Source organism: Brienomyrus brachyistius, chromosome 20 (assembly GCF_023856365.1).
Source record: "Brienomyrus brachyistius isolate T26 chromosome 20, BBRACH_0.4, whole genome shotgun sequence".
Taxonomy (NCBI): domain Eukaryota; kingdom Metazoa; phylum Chordata; class Actinopteri; order Osteoglossiformes; family Mormyridae; genus Brienomyrus; species Brienomyrus brachyistius.
In genome coordinates, this window is record NC_064552.1 from 19,147,115 (window position 1) to 19,155,918 (window position 8,804).

General features: G+C 41.3%; 2 non-coding genes across 2 annotated transcripts; both read left to right on the forward strand.

Moving 5' to 3' along the window:
• Window positions 1-2,834: 2,834 nt before the first annotated feature.
• On the forward strand, window positions 2,835-2,998 carry LOC125716101 (U1 spliceosomal RNA). Its single transcript, XR_007384260.1, has one exon. It is a non-coding gene; the product is annotated as a U1 spliceosomal RNA (small nuclear RNA).
• Window positions 2,999-8,120: 5,122 nt separating this feature from the next.
• On the forward strand, window positions 8,121-8,284 carry LOC125716121 (U1 spliceosomal RNA). The gene has a single exon (XR_007384279.1). It is a non-coding gene; the product is annotated as a U1 spliceosomal RNA (small nuclear RNA).
• The last annotated feature ends 520 nt before the right edge of the window (window positions 8,285-8,804 follow it).

Below are 8,804 nucleotides of genomic sequence, written 5' to 3' on the forward strand. Positions count from 1 at the left end.
CAGAAATAGTCTGGTGTAGCAAAATAAGCATCAGGGCCAGTTAGCACTGCTGGAATCCAGCAGTGGTCTCCAAGCTACGGGCGAGAACCTCATGTCCTGCGAATGGTATTGTTTTCTTCCCTTGCTGTCTGTGTGTCTTGTAATGGACTAGTATCCTGCCTGAGGCACCCTAAGGGTTGTGACCTGTGCTATTTTGGACAGAGTGCAGATATTGGGGTGCTCTTCCATCACAGCAGATACCATATTTTTGGTAATTTCCCTTTTACAATTACTTCTGGTCAAGTACCAGTGCCTAAAATGCTAAACCAACTGGGGTGCTTTGAGGCAGGACTTGCAAATTCTTTCCTTGTCGATTTGGTTATGCCAATATACTGCCTCTGACACAATACAACTGCTGTCTTGAAAGATGAGTTACAGACTCTGAAAATGGTGATAAATTAAGTGAAACATATTAATGTATTAATACTATAAATTAAGAGGTCCCAACTTTAATTGTGATTTGGTCTGAGGAACAGATTGAGGTGTCGTGTTGTAATGTCTCTTAGCGCCAGTGGAAAACCAACACCTTCGAGTACATTACTACAGTACCAAAATTACGGTACCCGGTGCAGTGGAAAAGAGCCGTCCGAGACCCTACACTAGGTGTGGGTGAGGTCATTCGCCACCACCATAGTGAGTGACAAGTCATTTGTGTACGTTTGTTTTATTGGGAATTTTTTAAGTTTGCTTTTAGTGACATGTGGGATTTACAATAGAGAAGTAATACTGGGAATAAATGGTTTAACTTATGGTTCTGAATTGATTCTTAATGGGACTGATGTGGGGGGAGGGGGGATTCTCATTTACTCGTAAGTTCATCAGGTATCTTGTTCAGGCCTAATGGTATGATTTTATTTTTTTTTCCCCCGGTAACATTTATTTTTGCTTTTTACATTGTATGCACGAAGGAGGAGTTTAAGAATGTGGTGGATGTGATATGAAGGGTTAATGGAAATGCTATTGGGGAACAGTTGTGTGCCTTGATTATTGCAGCAGTGTTCATGCAGGATTTGGTGAACCAGCAGCCCTTTCTTGGTGTCCATCCGACTAGTTCATTGATGTGCTAGGCAGCCATTAAGGCAATCAAGGGGAGGTGACAACTGAAAGGTGATTTCAGAGGAGGTGGGTATTTTAAAAAGCTGTTTTCTGTACTACGCTCCATGAAGGAGGTGTCATGCAGCCCTAACACAAAGTATATTACATATGCAATTTAATCATGATTAAATCATGCATTTTTATACTGCGTCACAATATAAATGTTTGTGTTAACCCAATTATTGAAAGGTTTTTTGTAATACTTTTCTGTTCAAGGGCAAAGGGTTCAGTCTGTAATGCGTTAAGGTGGTTGCCATATGATAATATTTTGGCTTTTAATCATATAATCAATGAAGATCAAAATTTGTGAAAATTTCAACAGAGTCATAGTTTTGTCTTGTACGCCAAGTTGTGCGTCTGACTTGGGGCAAGTTAAAGATACGAAGTAGTCAGGACCCGAGTGGGACTGAATTTCTGATCGGGAGTTCGAGCCCCCGGACAGCCCAATAAAGTATCTAAACAATCACACTATTGTTTATGTTTCTATTCAGATATAAGTAACATAGTGTTAAAGCGTGGCGCAGCTTTGACAGAAATAAGGAAGTATGTATAAAATATATGATCTGTGCAAATTTCAAAATCGCTTGCAAAGAACATTAAAGATGCACACGGACAATGTTTCCATGTAAATGCGCTGTGACAGTCTGCTATTAAACCAACTTCCCAGTAGTAAGAAAGATGTTTTCTTTTATACACAATGCAGTTTACTACACAGTGGCCCATTCTGCATAGATATACATTCCGACATAAATCATATGTCAAATACCATTCACATGTCTGAGTACGTACTTGTGCCCCCATTAGGACATCAGCTGAGTAGGCAGCCCTTTAGTGTGGCCCGGGACACAATCGCGTTCGCGCTGCTATAAGAATGTGCCCATATGCATCTCAGACCACCTCCGGATGTGGTTTGTGTGATCGGATCCCGAGGTGCTGCTCCTGTGCATTTTGGGTGCTTTCACTAATTACCATTACTATCATCAGCTTCATTACTGGCGGCCGCACAAGCTGGGATTTGTGTCACGAAGTAATATTACCAGTAATATCACAAAATAATATAGTGAAATTCTACATCATCTAACATTTTGTTAGATGCAACAAAGAGCATGGTGCTTAAAAAGGCTCACACATCCAGGGGAGGGAATTGGACCCACACCCCTGGAGAGCAGCTTCCAGTAATTTTGCATACTTCAAGAAGCAAAGTGAGATTATCAAGGGGTCAAAACTAAATCTGCACTGCAGTATACAATTAACCACTGAGGTATTTTCTAAACTATCTTGCATCCCTGTGCTCAGTGTTTAATAGTCAGTTTGATATTATGGTAAAGGTATCCAGTTGTATGCACTGGTTTGTTTCACGTACAAATTTTCAAGCCAGAGTTGAATGTGTTTTTCTCTTGTTCTGTGTGCTAACATCCCTCAGCATTCTGTTACTGGTAATGTACAGTCCTCTTCCTGTCTGGTTGGGTGGTTCTGCAAATGGTGACGTGCAAGGCATTCTGGGATATCCTGAAGGGGGCGATGGCACGCAAAATGAAAACAGTACAGCTCACATGAAAGCAGATACAGCAAAGCAAAAGTACTTTGGGGAATACTTGTTCAGAATCGCTGTAGGCTGAGATTTGCCCATATGAATGGAAAACCATGAACTAAACACACTTGCTCTGGAGAGACATGCCGTCTGACTCGGAGAGCAACTCATACTTACCTGGCAGGGGAGATACCATGATCAAGAAGGTGGTTCACCCAGGGCGAGGCTCAGCCATTGCACTCCGGTTGTGCTGACCCCTGCGAATTCCCCAAATGTGGGAATCTCGACTGCATAATTTCTGGTAGTGGGGGACTGCGTTCGCGCTCTCCCCTGATCACTGGTACAAAGATAGATAAGGGGGTATTACGACAGGGGGCGCTATGTGACAGTCTTGTACTCGGCACTAGTTACACCATCTCTGCCGAGTGGATTATTCCAAGGTATTGACTTGACTGCCAGGCATTCACCCTTCAAAAGGGTACATCAAAAAAATTGCAACATGTAACAGTGCAAATGCACATAAAATAGAGTATACATTGATGCTGTTAAGCCGAAAAAGCTCACTCATATTTCATTATTGTGAATGCGCTCCTGCATGTCAAATTATCCCATTTTATTTCAGCAAATGCTCTTTGCCTCTCCATTTCAAATTTTGATATAATTTGGCATGTCAATTACCTAATTTCCATAACTCAGATATGCTGTTCATTTATTACTTTTTCCCTTTAATTCATATATCACACTGTTTATAAGTAGTAAGTTATTTTATTAGCACCTCAAAAGCGCATTAAAGACATTGTTTTTTTTTAGCCTCCTTACAGGCATATATTCACTTCATTGGGAAGAAAGTACTCTTTCCCATACCATAAAAGTATTCTTTGAGTTCTTGTTATAGGAAAAAGAAAGTTGCGTCTCAGAAGGGACCATACTTTTTTTGGTACCCATGGTATAGAAAAGATCCTCTCAAAGGGGGAAAAGATGGAAAGAATGTGTAATTCACCCACTAAATTTCCTCACAAGAGATTAAACTCATCTTAATCTTAGTGTACTTTGTAAATATTTCAGATTTATGTGAAGATTGTAATTTGACAGAGTATAGACATTGCAAAATGTAGTTTGAAACACTGACAGAAACATTATAAAAGTACATAGTACGCAATGGTGGCAGTTTGTTTTGATCCCAGATATCTGATCACCGAAGTCTTGGCTACATGAAGATGACTAAATGGTGTAGTAGCAACATTCAGTTGGATAAATATACAAGAAACTCATGTCACTATTTCTGGGCTCCTTTCATTGAACATGTATGCATGAGCCATTCACTACACGCCCACGATGCCGGTAAAACAAAGAAAGGTGACATGGTCTACTTTTTTTTTTTATTATTATTTTTTTTTTTATACTAAATTTAAAAAACTTTAATACTTCCGACAATGGACGTTTTGAAAAGAAGAGAAATTACGGATTTAGTCAGCGTTTTTTCCCCCCTACATTTCTATAAAGATTTCAGCGAGTCATGAACTGAAATACACCAGGAAGATGCGCCGCGGACGATGGGGTCGACTCCAGAGGGTTAATAAACGTGTCAGACTAAAAACTGCGAAAAGTACCGCCACACCTCCGGCGTCTTTTTACCTTGTTTATCCGCAAGATCTCCTCTTTTAAAAGATATGGAGGCTGCTGAGCTGTTTGTTTCTTCACTAACACTTCAGTGCAAATTGCACTAAGGTATACCAAAAATAGTATACCAAAACAACATGATGTGGTGTGATCCGCTAACCAAATTTAATAGAAAAAAAAAGTTTTAGGTGTCTCAAAACACATCTCATTGATATTTCAGTTGTACTACTAATCTGCTTACCAAATATTGGGCATAAATAAATGGCCGTATAGAATCAAAAAGCTGGCGTCCGGCCAAATGCTTCGCCTTTGATCTGAAGCCCTGGTGATTATTGTGTATGCGCCATATAAAATCCATATGATATCGCCCAGCCCTACTTTGAGCTTATTTTGTAGTAAATGATTTGTGTGTATTGTCTACATATGTGTGTGAGGATAAGAGTGATACAGCAACGTATATTGATCATCAATAAAAAATGGTGTGCGTCATGTCTTATTTTTTAACAAAAACTATTTAAATAAGGAAACACCTAAAGGTGCAAAGGAACAGCTATAAAAGTGCAGATCCAAAACTTTAAAAGAACCATATGCAATTACCAATGTGTGACCCGTAGAAGTCTAGAACGTTAATTTAAAAGGTATAACTATATAAACATATCAATAAGACAAACTTTTTAAAAATAAGTTTAAAATGGTTTAAATAAACTTTACCTTTCAAAAAGGTGGAACTTTTATACATATTATAGTATTCACATTTTTAGCAGCTTATTTATGACCCCCAATGAGAACTTAAAATGTGTCTAGCAGGCAAGCTATTAATTTCTTGTGGCTCTGCTGGGCAGCTTTCAGCAGGGCAAGTGTGTCTTGGTGACGCTGATGGTGAGCTGTGTCCGATTAACGCAGGTAGGCCAATATGTCACAGTCCCTGTTCCTCTTGCGTGTTCTTGGGGTAGCCGAGGTTGGTGATGGTGAATCTGGTGTCGCAGTGGAAATAGTGCTGCTGCTGGAGGCATCACTGGGTGCTGGAGAGGAGGGGGTTCCAGGATCGTGTTTCCTCCAGCAATCCTCTACACTGGCCAAGCACCTCTGGCCTGTGTACCACCAGCCCCCGTGATATCGGGCCCACGTCGTGCTCGCCTCCAAGGAGTTCATCCATTTCTCTATTAAACATGAAACAAATGAGTTCTCTCCTGGTGGTGGTGTTATTGTCCTTGGCCTTTTCGTAGGCCTCCACTAAAGTGTTCCATTTTCTGCACCCTGTCTCAGGGCAGAAAGCCTGTTCGAAGCTTTGTGGCCATGTCCAGCCACAGTGGTCTCTTATTATTCTTGCCCATTTTTAAGCGGGCACTGAGGTCCTTGAGGGACTTCGGGGGACTGTCACCTTCACTCTCAATATGTTACCTCCTCATATGTATTATGTAGAGGGTCTGGTCCTTGGTGAAGCCCTCATTCTTGGGCTTCTTGTCCTCCAGATTGGTGCCTAAAGCACAAAAAAATAACATGTCAGCATGATTACAGGATTATCATTATTGCAATTTTTACTGCTTTGATGTTTAATTTTAGATATAATGCTGCTAAATATCTAACCTTTGTTTGCCACCTCAAGTAGCCTTCCAATCATCGTGAGGTCCTCGTCCAAATATGTGAACGCGTTGGCTGCATTCTGGTACAAAGGAGATCAGAGATCTATGTTGCCATCGAGAAACAATGTTAAACACACAAGTTACATTACAAAACGTTAAAGCATAAAAGACTAAAGCTAGGCATACCCTAACGCATCTACGCTTATCGGAATTTTTGGCTCGAATTGCAGATCCTGCGCACCTATGGTTCGACTAGTAATTTGTTTGCAACTTGGACCAAACAATTTTTCAGCATCGCCAGTAGATAACAACACATACTGTGGTATTTCCCGGAGAACATGACCGCAGCAACACATCTGTAGACTACAATAACACTGTGTGGTGTACACAGCTTACGAAGTTGACTCAAACAGCACTAAAGTGCTTAAGAAATGTAAAATATCACAGCACCACTTGCAGTCTTTGCACTGAATAGCCATCTTGGATTCTGGACTCAGGATCCTCCGAGATATTTCTCAGACCTCAGAGAAATGGGAGTGCGTATGTCGTCACTTCCGGCTGCAAAACTCGGAATCCGAGTTCCGAGAGCAAATGGAATGCGCCATAACTCTTCGTTCATCATTCTACCTTGTGACAGCCTGACTGCTCAGTCTTTGGTAGGTAATTTTGTATAGGATAGCATCTCGCCTTTTGGTCTCAATAGGGAGTGAGGACTAGGTGCTTTCCTAATTACCATTACTATCATCAGGCTGATTACTGGTGGCCACACAAGCTGGCATTTCTGTCACGAGGTAATATAACCAGTGACATCACAAAGTAATATAACACAATCATATGTCATCTAACATGTTTTCCCTAATGGCCTCTGTCACACTGTAGATAAGGGGATTTGCCACTAGGGGCAGACTTCCATAAATTACAGATAACCGGAATCATAAGAATGTGGTGATGCACTAACTCCGGAAAACCTGAAAAGCAGAGTTTGGAAACTGCTTGGATTTCAACAGCAATTTTTATTGTGGGGACCCCATCCCCCAATGTCAGCATTTCAAATTTCCATTAAAATACCGTATTCCACGGTATCATGTACCCACAGTATATGATGGTATGAGAAATTCAGTAATGTCCAAGCCTAGTTAGACGTAGTCCAAACCAATGGCCACATTTGATTGCATGATGTCATTTAAGTGTTGTCTATAAAGCTGTGTAAGCTGTCTAATGTCAATCATTTGACACATTAATTTCATGCGGGAATTTAAATAACTTCTTGTTTTTTCAGCCGGTGTTTGTCCCGTCAGTAATGTTATTGTTAAACATTTTTGCCGCCTCATCATTTTCCTCACTTAAGATGGCAGCAGGCAAACACTGTGGGTTTCACCTTTGATGGTCAGCAGTGCACGAGGGACTTGGGCTACTGCGTGATGATGGGCTGCATCTGCAGTACAGTTGTGTAATTATTCAAAGAAATCTGAATATTAATCAATGTTTTTTTTAAAAGGGAGTTTCCTAGCGCTAACTCACACACAGACTAAGTGTGGGAGTGGAACCTTCAACCCCAGAGGGGTGCAATAACACTGCTACCCACAGCACCACCCACCAGAGTAAGGATCACCTTACACATACAAAGGAAAACTGTCATCCTCTTAAAGGGAGAGCTAGCATGATGGAACAAAGAGCACACACTGCCAGGGGAGGGAATGAGACCCAGTCCCCTGGAGAGCAGCTTCCAGTAATTTGCTGTTTGAATGCGTACTTCAAGAAGCAAATTGACCCCTTGATAATCTCAAAAACTACATTTGCACTACAGTATACAGTTAACCACAGATGTGTTGTCTGAGGGGATCTTGCATGACTGTCTTCAGCGTTTAATAGTCTGATATTTTGATAAAGGTATGATTTAAAGTATATTAATACATTTTCAACCCAGAGTTGAACTTGATTTTTTCATGTTCTGTGCCCTAACGTCCCTCAGCATTCTGTTACTGGTAATGTTGTACAGTCCTCTTACTGTTTGCTTGCATGGTTCTGCAAATGGTGAAGCGCAAGGCATTATGGGATATCCTGAAGGGGGCGATGGCATGCAAAATGAAAACAGTACAGCTCACATGACAGCAGATACAGCAAAGCAAAAGTACTTTGGGGAATACTTGTTCAGAATCACTGTAGGCTGAGATTTGCCCATATGAATGGAAAACCGTGAACTAAACACCCTTACTCTGGAGTGGCATGCCGTCTGACTCGGAGAGCAACTCATACTTACCTGGCAGGGGAGATACCATGATCAAGAAGGTGGTTCACCCAGGGTGAGGCTCAGCCATTGCACTCCGGTTGTGCTGACCCCTGCGAATTCCCCAAATGTGGGAATCTCGACTGCATAATTTCTGGTAGTGGGGGACTGCGTTCGCGCTCTCCCCTGATCACTGGTACAAAGATAGATAAGGGGGTATTACAACATGGGGGGGTGCTGTTTTACCCAGTTTTCTCTTCAATATGGGCCCTCTGCACTTTTAAGGGTTCTATAGCTTGGTACATGTATGGCACCCTCATATAGCTTCTTTGACTGGGAGAAAAGAGGGTTCTAAATGACACCTTTAATTCTCTGACAACTAGGGGGTAGGGAACGCACTTTCACTGACTGGGGCATAGTCATACATTTCTTTCAATATCTATTTCATGGCAAATTATTTATTTCTTTTGGCATTAAACTCATCTTAGCCATATTTTACAAAGTACACTTTTCAAGATTATGTTCACGCTGCCAGCCACATCATTCAATTCTGATTTTTTGCTCAGATTGCATTTGTCTGTCTTGACGGTTCACATTCATAACTACAAGTGACCTGTATCTGACTACAATGCGACCGCATCAGTCCTCCCAAATGTCACGCATGCGCACATTGATACGTTTTTACACGGGTCAACTGCGTCACCAACAA